Source organism: Ambystoma mexicanum, chromosome 2q (genome assembly GCF_040938575.1).
Source record: "Ambystoma mexicanum isolate Mex_15411 chromosome 2q, UKY_AmexF1_1, whole genome shotgun sequence".
In the NCBI taxonomy this organism is placed as follows: Eukaryota; Metazoa; Chordata; class Amphibia; order Caudata; family Ambystomatidae; genus Ambystoma; species Ambystoma mexicanum.
This window is the reverse complement of record NC_090924.1, coordinates 282,724,838-282,738,709: the sequence shown is the minus strand read 5'-3', so window position 1 is coordinate 282,738,709 and position 13,872 is coordinate 282,724,838.

The window sequence follows — 13,872 nt, the reverse complement described above, 5'->3', positions numbered from 1 at the left end:
ACTACACATTGTCGCAATACCGGAGCACATGACCCTCAGCATGCAGGAATAGTCCCTGTATCTTCCATTCAATCCCATCCAGTGTACCACATCCCATTACAGTATACATTGCATCTAGGTGACCATTTCCTACACGTACTGGGACATGTGCATGCCCACATCAAGTAGCTGCTGACATGACTGTGCTCCCTGAAGGTGGTAGTTCTGAGCAACACATACCGATTTGTCTCCACCTGCAGGTGATGGAGGACATCCCTGGAGGCCTTGGATACTTACCCCTGTGCTTAACCCACAGAACTGCCATGAAGAGGAGTACAGTTGTGTGCACACTCGTACCCGTGTAGACATTGAGCCGGTCTTTGGCCTGCTGAAGGTGCGTTTCCGCAGCATAACCAGGCCTGGTGGGGCACTCCCATGTATGCCGGAGAAGGTGGCATAGATCACCATGGCCTGTGTCATGTTGCACAACATGTGCGTCTGAAGGAATGTAACACTGCCACCTCACATTCACAGGCATGGCCTGGGTGAGGATGAAGGGGATGGAGACAGAGGCGAAGGAGTCCCCCTGCCAATACGTGCTGCACGGGATAGACATGCTGTACGCCAAAGCAAAATATACACAATCCATAGAAACGCATGGACGATGTGAGTAATGTGTCTACGACACACTGAATCAGGACATGCACACCTTGATGTTCCCAATTGGCCCACTGTACACCAAACAAAATGAATGCACATGTCTGAAAAGAATGAAGTCCAAACAATGATATGCTTGCACACTACGGTGTATTTCAATCAAACGTGATGTGGCGGATATAATACCCTCAAAACACCCCTGTGAACTCCCTCTCCCACCCCACAAACCCTCAAAACACCCCTGTGAACTCCCTCTCCCACCCCACAGATGCAAAGTGTCCCCATATGTGCAACGAACAGTGCTCCCTTCCCCATAGTGGTTCTCCACAATGTCATTGTCCGTGCATTCACTTCTTTGGAAGTTTTGGTTAGGGGGGTGCCATGGCCGACCGTCGTGCGCTCCTCCTCATCAGACGCACTGGACTGGATTGCGACGAGGTGGTAGGGGTAGTTGTTGCGGAGGTATCTATTGTCAATCCACTGTCTGTGGCAAGGTGTGGCCGCTGCATCTGAGCGTTACCTGCAAGGAGGGCCTCTGTCAGTGACCCCATGCACTCCCTGAAGGCACGCGTATGTGCCTCCACTGCAGCAGTATTGGCTGCAATAGCCGTTACAATGGCACTCATGGCCTCTTTCCCTGCTTCTACCTGCTGGTGCATGATTTGGAGCATGGACTCCTGCCGGGCCTCTACCCTTGTCAGGCGGGACTCCAACGAGGTGTCGTCCACAGGTGTGCTGGTTGCTGGCCGGGTGGAGGAATGCAGAGTGGTGGCTTGCAGAGTGGTGGCTGGCAGGGTGGTGGCTGGCAGGGTGGTGGCTGGCAGGGTGGAGGAAGGCAGAGTGGTGGCTTGCAGAGTGGTGGCTGGCAGGGTGGTGGCTGGCAAGGTGGTGGCTGGCAGGGTGGTGGAAGGCGCCTGCGCGGAGCCCTCGTCCGGGGCACTGTCCTCAAACAGCGCATAGTCTGATTCCCCGAGGTCGGAGTCATGTAGACAGGGATCATTGAGGCACTCAGACTCCGCAAGAGGTTGGGGGCTGGCAATGTGGCTTGTGGTGGGTGTGCCAGACATCAAATCTGCATCATCTTCCACCTCTGTGGTCACAACGTCCCTGGTGGCTGGCGGCACGGCTCCCACTGTTGTGGTTCTCTGTTGTTGTACAGTGGGTGCAGGTGTCCCCTGCAGGGTTGGTGCTTGCGTGGCACACTGGCTTTGGCAGATGTAATTTCCTTGGCCTGGTGGGTTGCGGTGGCCCTGGTCCCCTTGCGTGCACTGGACGTGCTTGCACCCCTGTCCAGTGGTCCACCTTCATCATCGGTGCCTGGGGGATAGAAGAGATGCAGGTCATCAGTGATGTTGTCAAATGGCAGCTATGATGAATTGCGGTGGGATATGTTCATGCATTCAGCCATCATTTCATTTCTGGGTTGTTGTTTTAGGTGTACTGAGGGGGTATGTGGGGAATCAATGCATGGCTAGTGGGGCAGCATTAGTTTGGTCTCTGTCTGGTGGTTGCATGGGCATGGTTGGGTCATTTGGCACCTCTGTTGGGGTTGGGGTCGTCACTCAGCGTCCATGTGGTGCAGGGAGTGACAATGATTATTCTATGGATATGTTGATGCATCACCTTGCCCACTCTAACTTCCCCATCAGTTGGGCCACATCATGTGTCGCAATAAGTATTTGTGATGGTACACTCACCTTCCTCTGTGGTGATTGCTGCACCGGCCTCCTGATCTCCGATCCCCTCAATGGATTCAGGGTCGATGAAACCACTTGCCGTCTCCTCCCATGGCATCAATTTGACTGGGGAGTGTGGGCCACCGCCTGTCGCCATTGCGGCATTCCGGTTCTCCGACAGGATCCTCCGGACACGGAGACGGAGGTCGTCCCAGCGCTTCCGGCAGTCACGCACACTCCTTGGGGCGCTCCCCACTGCTGACACCGTCTGAGCGACCTTAAGCCAGACCTCTTTTTTGCGGGTTTGGGCCACATGCTTTAGGTCTGTGTTGCGGATTATGTCAGCATGCTCTTCCAGGGTGTTGGCGAGCATGGTGAGCTCAGCGTCCGAGAAACGCTGCTTCCTCTTCATCTGTGTGGATTTCCTGCTGGCCTTGGACATGATGATGCTATTCTGACACACGACGACACGGGAGGAGTGGTGGTTGTGCAGGATTGCAATGGATTGTGTTTTTTAAGATGGCCGCCGGCCCATTACCCGTTCCTGCGCGATGACGTAATTTCCGGGTCCGGTTTTGCGAACACAGTGATTCCATGCCGGAGTTACCGTGCCAGTGTTTAGTGGTTCATTGAAGGCGGTTACGGAGTTGACGCAAGCCACAATGCCTGTATAGGGGGGTTGGTGGGCCGTTACCGGGATGGTGGTTTTTCCACTACCGGCATGGGGGGACGCGCGTGCTCGCGCACTCGTGATCGGCCGCTGTTAGCGGGTTCTTGAGTGCACGGACACGCACTTCCCGCCATGCCGGTAATTGAGCCGGATTTTCCGGGCAACTCGTAATGAGGCCCACCTAGTTTGGAAATGGCCAGAAAAACAGCCCAAAACCACGCCAAAGCCAACAAACTCTTAAAACTGCTAGAAGGTTCAAAAGGGGTTTCCCCAGTCCCATTTTCTCACAAAAGACAGAAGCCAAGATAGTTTCCATAAACCAATATTAAAAGATCTAGGAAGGGGAGAGAGAAAAGCCATGGCAGGCAAAGAAAAAGGGGAAATAGAGCCAGAGGAAGAACGGACCCTTAAATCAACCTCCATCGTCTATTATTCTTGTGGACAATTGGGATATTTGGTCAGACAATGTCCGTCAAATAGAACTCATGGAGATTGGATATATAACAGGAAGGGATGGGAGGAATATAGGCTTTTTGAAGAAGAAGGTAATGAAACAGCAAGTAATTTCTTCTGCAGGGTCACACCATTTAAGACATATGATTCTGCAATGGTAAATGGCAAACCAGTCAAGGCCTTAAGTGGTTTGGGCAGCAAACAGCGGTAAGAGCTGACTTAATCTCAACCGGAGACTTGGGAAGAGGAACCGCAGTAAAAATCCCCTATGTCCACGGGGGTGAAGAGGTATATCACAAAACCCCAGTTACCATCCGTGTTCAGGGAGAATCAACCGAAATAAATGCAGCTATTATTCCCGAGTTTCCAGAAGAAAACATAATTGGCACAGACTTTTCGAAACCCTACAGAAAAATGCTAACCAATCCTCCCTTTCATATTCCCCTTTTGAAATTGGGTTTGTACCTGAAAGCCCTATTTGGAAATGGGATAGCAACTGTGAAGACAAAATTGCTTACCCGGGAGAAATCACAGGCCAACACAAAGAAATAGCCCTTGGGTGGGAAGCCAGGTAGTAAGGGGAAGGGTATGTGATGAATCCAATGGAGTTATCACTTCTCTTCCGGAGGTAGCCTCTCCCCATGTGGCCAGGGGGTGACAGCCACTACCTGATCCTGGTGGTGACTATATGAGGGAGGATCACATGGGAGTAGGCAGCCCTCAGGATTGTGTCATGACTTCATTGTATGATACATGGTATGCCCATGTTTCTTCTAGGAATACCTAGGTCATCCCCCACACATTGATGGCTTCTTGTCATATCTTCCTTCACCCACCTAGGAAAGACACTGAGGACATTCACTTGGACTCTATACATTCATCAAATGTGGGTTAGCCTTTTAATATGACTGGAAACACTGTGCCATGCTTTAAATCTAAATTGTCAAAACCCAACTACCAGTACAATAAACACAAAAATACTGGGACGAGTAAGATGCACTGAGTACTGAGGATTACTGAGAGGCCAGAGTATACGCTGCACTCTAGTGTTTGGGAAAATCAACTCGAAAGAGGGAGATTTAAACTAGCAAAACAGCTGAGAAGGGGTCATCTTTGCTGGTTGTAGAACACAACCTCTCTCGATACAGAGCTAGAGACCGGAGGGCTGAAACAGTGTCCGTGGAGCAAAGCAGCTTTCCGAAAAGGAGAAGGAAAGCAGACTACAGGTGAACATATGCAGCAAGGATGCCAGAAGCAGATGGAGAGCTTCTGGGTGTACGCCAGTCCTACAGGGTAGCCTCCAAGGTACCGAAGCCCAGAGAAACATGGAACTGAAAGTCGAGCATCGTAAGAAGCCGTGAAACAGTGCAGAGGCAGCAAGAGAAGGCAGAATGATACAGGCCTGCAGAAGGGTAGCCAACATACAGCAGACAAAGCCAGTGAGCTCACCCAAGGGACACTGACCCTTCCGGGCGTGTCGGAAAGCCTGTCAAAGTGCAACCAACATAATTAAAGTGAATGAGAAAGAATGAACAAGGGAAATACTTGTGAGGAGGCATAACAAACCATGCAAAAGAAGCTATCAAGTTTGTGAATGTATGTATTATATCTGTGTGAGAGGACCTGGCAGGATAGTGCATCAGGCAAATTGAGGAAGTTGAAACACATATATAAGACCGACAAGTTTGCGGGTGTGCATAGAGCACATACAGGAAAAGTCCCGGCAGGAGAGTATACCAGGCAAATTGAGAGAATGCAAACATATTACACTCTGGCAGAAGAGAATACCAGCCACATGTAAATTAAAGTGTGTTCTTACCCAAAAGCCCAGGCAGGAAGTGTACCAGGCAATGTTAAATTGAACAGTGTCTATTATATAAGCATCCAAGGAGGTCCTGAGAAGGATATATATATCAGGACTGGCAAGATACATTTGGCACCTCTGTTGGGGTTGGGGTCGTCACTCAGCGTCCATGTGGTGCAGGGAGTGACAATGATTATTCTATGGATATGTTGATGCATCACCTTGCCCACTCTAACTTCCCCATCAGTTGGGCCACATCATGTGTCGCAATAAGTATTTGTGATGGTACACTCACCTTCCTCTGTGGTGATTGCTGCACCGGCCTCCTGATCTCCGATCCCCTCAATGGATTCAGGGTCGATGAAACCACTTGCCGTCTCCTCCCATGGCATCAATTTGACTGGGGAGTGTGGGCCACCGCCTGTCGCCATTGCGGCATTCCGGTTCTCCGACAGGATCCTCCGGACACGGAGACGGAGGTCGTCCCAGCGCTTCCGGCAGTCACGCACACTCCTTGGGGCGCTCCCCACTGCTGACACCGTCTGAGCGACCTTAAGCCAGACCTCTTTTTTGCGGGTTTGGGCCACATGCTTTAGGTCTGTGTTGCGGATTATGTCAGCATGCTCTTCCAGGGTGTTGGCGAGCATGGTGAGCTCAGCGTCCGAGAAACGCTGCTTCCTCTTCATCTGTGTGGATTTCCTGCTGGCCTTGGACATGATGATGCTATTCTGACACACGACGACACGGGAGGAGTGGTGGTTGTGCAGGATTGCAATGGATTGTGTTTTTTAAGATGGCCGCCGGCCCATTACCCGTTCCTGCGCGATGACGTAATTTCCGGGTCCGGTTTTGCGAACACAGTGATTCCATGCCGGAGTTACCGTGCCAGTGTTTAGTGGTTCATTGAAGGCGGTTACGGAGTTGACGCAAGCCACAATGCCTGTATAGGGGGGTTGGTGGGCCGTTACCGGGATGGCGGTTTTTCCACTACCGGCATGGGGGGACGCGCGTGCTCGCGCACTCGTGATCGGCCGCTGTTAGCGGGTTCTTGAGTGCACGGACACGCACTTCCCGCCATGCCGGTAATTGAGCCGGATTTTCCGGGCAACTCGTAATGAGGCCCACCTAGTTTGGAAATGGCCAGAAAAACAGCCCAAAACCACGCCAAAGCCAACAAACTCTTAAAACTGCTAGAAGGTTCAAAAGGGGTTTCCCCAGTCCCATTTTCTCACAAAAGACAGAAGCCAAGATAGTTTCCATAAACCAATATTAAAAGATCTAGGAAGGGGAGAGAGAAAAGCCATGGCAGGCAAAGAAAAAGGGGAAATAGAGCCAGAGGAAGAACGGACCCTTAAATCAACCTCCATCGTCTATTATTCTTGTGGACAATTGGGATATTTGGTCAGACAATGTCCGTCAAATAGAACTCATGGAGATTGGATATATAACAGGAAGGGATGGGAGGAATATAGGCTTTTTGAAGAAGAAGGTAATGAAACAGCAAGTAATTTCTTCTGCAGGGTCACACCATTTAAGACATATGATTCTGCAATGGTAAATGGCAAACCAGTCAAGGCCTTAAGTGGTTTGGGCAGCAAACAGCGGTAAGAGCTGACTTAATCTCAACCGGAGACTTGGGAAGAGGAACCGCAGTAAAAATCCCCTATGTCCACGGGGGTGAAGAGGTATATCACAAAACCCCAGTTACCATCCGTGTTCAGGGAGAATCAACCGAAATAAATGCAGCTATTATTCCCGAGTTTCCAGAAGAAAACATAATTGGCACAGACTTTTCGAAACCCTACAGAAAAATGCTAACCAATCCTCCCTTTCATATTCCCCTTTTGAAATTGGGTTTGTACCTGAAAGCCCTATTTGGAAATGGGATAGCAACTGTGAAGACAAAATTGCTTACCCGGGAGAAATCACAGGCCAACACAAAGAAATAGCCCTTGGGTGGGAAGCCAGGTAGTAAGGGGAAGGGTATGTGATGAATCCAATGGAGTTATCACTTCTCTTCCGGAGGTAGCCTCTCCCCATGTGGCCAGGGGGTGACAGCCGCTACCTGATCCTGGTGGTGACTATATGAGGGAGGATCACATGGGAGTAGGCAGCCCTCAGGATTGTGTCATGACTTCATTGTATGATACATGGTATGCCCATGTTTCTTCTAGGAATACCTAGGTCATCCCCCACACATTGATGGCTTCTTGTCATATCTTCCTTCACCCACCTAGGAAAGACACTGAGGACATTCACTTGGACTCTATACATTCATCAAATGTGGGTTAGCCTTTTAATATGACTGGAAACACTGTGCCATGCTTTAAATCTAAATTGTCAAAACCCAACTACCAGTACAATAAACACAAAAATACTGGGACGAGTAAGATGCACTGAGTACTGAGGATTACTGAGAGGCCAGAGTATACGCTGCACTCTAGTGTTTGGGAAAATCAACTCGAAAGAGGGAGATTTAAACTAGCAAAACTGCTGAGAAGGGGTCATCTTTGCTGGCTGTAGAACACAACCTCTCTCGATACAGAGCTAGAGACCGGAGGGCTGAAACAGTGTCCGTGGAGCAAAGCAGCTTTCCGAAAAGGAGAAGGAAAGCAGACTACAGGTGAACATATGCAGCAAGGATGCCAGAAGCAGATGGAGAGCTTCTGGGTGTACGCCAGTCCTACAGGGTAGCCTCCAAGGTACCGAAGCCCAGAGAAACATGGAACTGAAAGTCGAGCATCGTAAGAAGCCGTGAAACAGTGCAGAGGCAGCAAGAGAAGGCAGAATGATACAGGCCTGCAGAAGGGTAGCCAACATACAGCAGACAAAGCCAGTGAGCTCACCCAAGGGACACTGACCCTTCCGGGCGTGTCGGAAAGCCTGTCAAAGTGCAACCAACATAATTAAAGTGAATGAGAAAGAATGAACAAGGGAAATACTTGTGAGGAGGCATAACAAACCATGCAAAAGAAGCTATCAAGTTTGTGAATGTATGTATTATATCTGTGTGAGAGGACCTGGCAGGATAGTGCATCAGGCAAATTGAGGAAGTTGAAACACATATATAAGACCGACAAGTTTGCGGGTGTGCATAGAGCACATACAGGAAAAGTCCCGGCAGGAGAGTATACCAGGCAAATTGAGAGAATGCAAACATATTACATTCTGGCAGAAGAGAATACCAGCCACATGTAAATTAAAGTGTGTTCTTACCCAAAAGCCCAGGCAGGAAGTGTACCAGGCAATGTTAAATTGAACAGTGTCTATTATATAAGCATCCAAGGAGGTCCTGAGAAGGATATATATATCAGGACTGGCAAGATACTGAGCAAACATATTTAACCCTGGCAGGAGAGTATATCAGACTAACGAAAATTACAAGTGTTCTTACCAGAAAGCACTGGCAGGAAAGCATACCAGGCAGTGCTAAGTTAAACAGTGTATATTAGACAAGTATCCAAGGAGGTCCTGAGAAGGATACATGCATATATCAGGACCGCAAAAGACTGTGCAAGCATATTAAGAGAGAGAGAAAACCTGGCAGGAGAGTACACCAGGCATCCTGACAAGACACAGAACAGTGGACAAAGCTTTGTTTGTACAAGTTTTGCTGTTGGGCAAGAGAAGCCTAAGGAATTGATAAATATCCTTGAATATAAAGCAGAGTGGAGAGAACTCCAGGCGAAGGGATACACCCTCTCAAATAAGGAACTCTGACTTTATGGAACTTTTGTTTTGGATTTACATATTTTTCTTTTGAAAAGTTATACACAACTCAAGGACAAAGACATTCCCCCTTTTAACCTTAGAGTTAATTTATTAGAATATGAGGGTCAGAATAGAACTTTGGACACAGGACAGTTTTGCTTTGGACATTCCAACATTGACAGACCCTTAGTTTTGATTTAAGAAAGGTAAGCACCTCTAGACCAGGGACAGAGAGGCATTTCCCCAACCCCATTTTTTTTAAAAATAAAAGTCTTTGACCAAAACCATGACTAACGTGTGTCCAATCTTCATTCCTGACTCCTCAAATATGGTTATTAACCTGAAAAATAAAGATGTCTAAAACCATGGACATTATAGCATTCAAATCAATGATTCAAAGTGCAGGTTGGAGATGGTCCCCAGAGATTTCTGTGAGTGTCTTAATATCTCAGATGCCACTAAATAACATGTGGGAAATTCAGTGTGATTTAAACTATGTGTTAGAGTTACAGCTGTTCCTATTTGAGAAGTGCTTCAAAGGTTTGAGCTGTCTTTGAAATTCAGCATGTCTATCTTGGTATCAAACATATTGAACTTCTGTGCAATGGATTCCCCGGGACACAGCCTCAATTTCAACTATAGACAGAGGAGGTGATGATAATTTCATAATTAGGAACTGAATAAAAGCTTGAAATTCTGCTTCCTGGTAGAGGTGCAGCTGCATCTTCCATTTATGCTTCACTCACTTGCCTGGCTTTGTTTATGTGATTTGTTGTATTGTTTTCTTTTTGTTTTGAATCAGCAGTTAGTAATATTTTGATTGTTTCTGACTTTTCCCATTTTTGCCCTTTTCATTTCCCCTTAAAAGGAGAGCAGTAGATGAAATTTTAATTGATGACGGGGTAGGTTAAACTGGCCAGTGTCTGAGGTTATTCTCTGTCTCTCTTGCATTAATACACCTTGGAAATCAGTCTCTTGAGGATTTCAGTACGCTGAAGGTCCCTTGATGGAAGAGTTGTAGTGAGAATGTTGTGAAATTAATATGCAATTGGCTAGGTAGTATTTTACATCACAGGCAAACATTTTCTTCTCCTGGTTCTGTGTTGATCTTCTGTCCAAACCATCACTGAGTCTGTCAATTTTCCATCGAACTGGTGTCAGATTGCAGAATTTCGTAATCTCCAGTGATCAAAATTTGCTCTGGAGTAATTATCTCATAATCTGCCCCAGATTGCTGGCAGACCCTAACCATTATCTCACCATATAACATGTAAAAGTGGTTGACTGCTAGTTTTAGTTCCTGCACTGGCGATATTTGATGATCCGATCTTTGGGCAACCATCTACCAAAGACCCATGAATCTCTATCCTCTGCCACTACAATCAGTCCATTCCAAGATACATAAGCCAGCTCTTTTTTCATCTTTTCAGTTTATCTTTATATTGCTTCAAATAAAGTGAAATAGAATGCTTGCCCTTCGCTTAAACGCTTCTATCAGCTTCCTTTTGACCATTTTACACTTCCTGACTAGCCAGGCCCTCAGGCACCTTTGTTTCTTCTCCCTCATCTAATGCAACAACTGCTCCCCCTAATCCTTACCTAATCCATCAATGTTAAAATGATGTACAATTTCATCAGCAGCTAACTGCTGCGACATACAATACTCAGTCAAGGGTACATTATCTGGAAAAATGACATCTACTCATGACTGACTAAAGATTTTATCCCACCTAATTAGTGTTCTACTAGTACAAATTATTCCCTCTCCAGCTTTAGCATATAATTGGTTCCTGACCTTCCCAGGACATAAGGATATTTCCATTGTGAGACATCTCAGAATGTTCACTATATGATCACTATTAAGGGGGTAATTCATGGAAATGTGCACACAAGTGGCGCACGCGGCTGGCGCACAGTGTTCCCGTGCAAATGTCTGCACCAGCCGCGTGCGCTAAAATCGATTTCCGCGCACAGCGTATTCATGGATTTTAGCCTCCAAAAGCAGCCGTGGCGCAGAGTGACGCAGCGACCCTGCAACAGCGCCAGTTACGCCCCCAAGAACGCCCTCACGCAAGGAAAAGCCATCAAAATCCCCAATCCAGCGCAAAGGGCTGCACCAACCCTGGACCAGTTTACCGGACTGCCAAACAGCAAACGCCAAGCGGGGAACGTGTATTACGGGTTTCGCGGTAACCTCTACACGCAAAAGGGCCTGTGCGAGTGGGGTACGTGTATAACTGTTGTTCGTGTGAATTTTTACACGCGATTGGCCTGGGTACGTGTATTCCAGGGGTGCACGGGAAGTTTCACACGCGATTGGGCCTGGGGGAGCGGGGTACGTGTATTTCAAGGGTGCGCCGGTAGTTTCACACGCGATTGGCCTGGGTACGTGTATTTCAGGGGTGCGCGGGAAGATTCACACGCGATTGGGCATGGGGGAGCGGGGTACGTGTATTTCAGGGGCTCGCGGGTAGTTTCACACGCGATTGGCCTGGGTACGTGTATTTCAGGGGGGCGCGGGAAGTTTCACACACGATTGGCCTGGGTACGTGTATTTCAGGGGTACGCGGGAAGTTTCACGTGCGATTGGCCTGGGTACGTGTATTTCAGGGGTGCACGGGTAGTTTCACATGCGATTGGCCTGGGTACGTGTATTTCAGGGGTGCGCTGGAAGTTTCACACGCGATTAGGCCTGGGGGAGCGGGGTACATGTATTTCAGGGGCTCGCGGGTAGTTTCACACGCGATTGGCCTGGGTACGTGTATTTCAGGGGTGCGCGGGTAGTTTCACATGCGATTGGCTTGGGTACGTGTATTTCAGGGTTGCGAGGGAAGTTTCACACGCGATAGGCCTGGGTACGTGTATTTCAGGGGTGCGCGGGTAGTTTCACACGTGATTGGCCTGGGTACGTGTATTTTAGGGGTGCGAGGGAAGTTTCACACGCGAATGGCCTGGGGACATGTATTTCAGGGGTGCGCGGGAAGTTTTACATGTGAATTGGCAGTGTGGGTCCTCCCAGGTGTCCCCTCTACCCCCTCCACGGCCCCTGCAGGCAGCCCACTCCTACAGGGACTACCCTGCACCCCTGGTCATGTCCCGCAGGCAGCCCATCCACCATGGGCATGCCCCTCAGCCAAGCCACATGTCACGTTGCAATATGATCACCAACTCATGTCTCCCAGCCCCCCCACCCCCCAGCAGTCAGGGGCACCTGCCAGCAGGTCCCCACTCATGTCCCACTCATGACCCCCAGCACCCCCACCCCCCAGCAGTCAGGGGCACCTGCCAGCAGGCCCCCACTCATGTCCCACTCATGTCCCCCCCAAACATGTCAACATGACCCACTATCATGGCCCTCATGTCCACCAAAATCCCACGGCACGCCACCCCTGCCCAAATAACCAACCAAGCATAACATACACCCCACATCGAAATGCCCATTACATGAAACAACCCAAATGGCATGTATGTACATCAGCACATGTCCGTCACACACACACAATGGGTGCGAGTGAATGTGAACACCCACATCGTGACATGCATGAAACCAATAAGAGAATACCACACATTGAAGTACGGGAACAAATGTATTGAACAAAGAATGTGGTGAAAGAAAATCAAATACCAAACAATGGACATAAGGAAAACAATGCAGAATGTCACATAATGATAAAAAAAGGAAATCAGAATCCAAAATATATGAAATCAAAAATGTCTCCAAAGTCTCCTTCCAACAAAGCAAATCCAAACTGAAATGAAAAAGTAAAATCCATTTCTCCATGGAAAAATCAAAAAAGAAAAAGCCGACAAATGCACACTCCAACTATGTACAAGGATGAAATCCTGGGTCCCTGAGCCCAACTGTCCAAAGGAAACCTACAAAAAGCCTACAGAATAAACAACTATATACAAAAATGTGGGGCATACTCCATGCGCCCCAAAGGGAAGAAAAAAAGAAAGGAAACTTAACACTAATGAACTATATACAATGGTGGCGGGCAAGTCCAACGGCTCACTGGTTGATGTCATGGTCCAGGGCATCATCGAACCCCTGTTCAATGGCTTGGAGGCGGGCATGTTCACTGGCCCCGAGGTCTCGCAGGGATAATGCGGTGTCCAGCTCCAACTCCCTGTGAATACCCTCGAGGCACTCATCCCGCCTCAGCGGCCTGTGCATGGAGTTCTCCGCCCTGACCATTGTGAGCCGTTCCTCCTCCGCCCGCCGCCACTCCGCACCTATCTGCTGGCCCAACCGCTGCCACATGGAAGACACTCCCATTCCAGGGTTCTCCTGCCCTCCGGCCGATGCCTGCCCCTCTGATGTAGATGGCCCCGAGCCATGATGCCTCCCACGTCGAGCCTGCGGCTGCCTCTGACGCAACTGCCTCTGCTAGCACGACGGCATCCAGGCTGATGAAATCCACCGACGCCATCGTGCACGTGGCCTGCCCGATGATGCCACGTGCACGATGAACTGATTCATAGCCGCTTTAACTCGCAGGGCTATCCCATGTTTTCGAATGCAAACATCTCTGTTTTTCTGCAACTATTAATCACTTCCTGGCTCCGTGTCAGCCCTTATCTTAGCTTTGAAAAGGAGCCTTGGTTTACTTCAAAGGTGCTGCGGTTTGAAAAATAAATCTCTCTCTGCATAATGTGCGTGGATTCTATCAACCATGCACATATACAAACTGTCTTCATGTGTTCAAACAGAAAATGAAATCACTATTGTTTTATCTCACAGCCCAGCTTTAAGGAATGCTTTCAACTGCACTCTTTCCTAGTGATAAAAATGCTCACAAAATCTCCCACTTCTGTCTTATCTCTTCCTATGTTCATGTGTTCCGCTAATTGGATTTATATTGTTCAAAGCTTTTCAATCTGTCAATAGCTTTATCTTTGGGCGTATGTTATTTTTATTT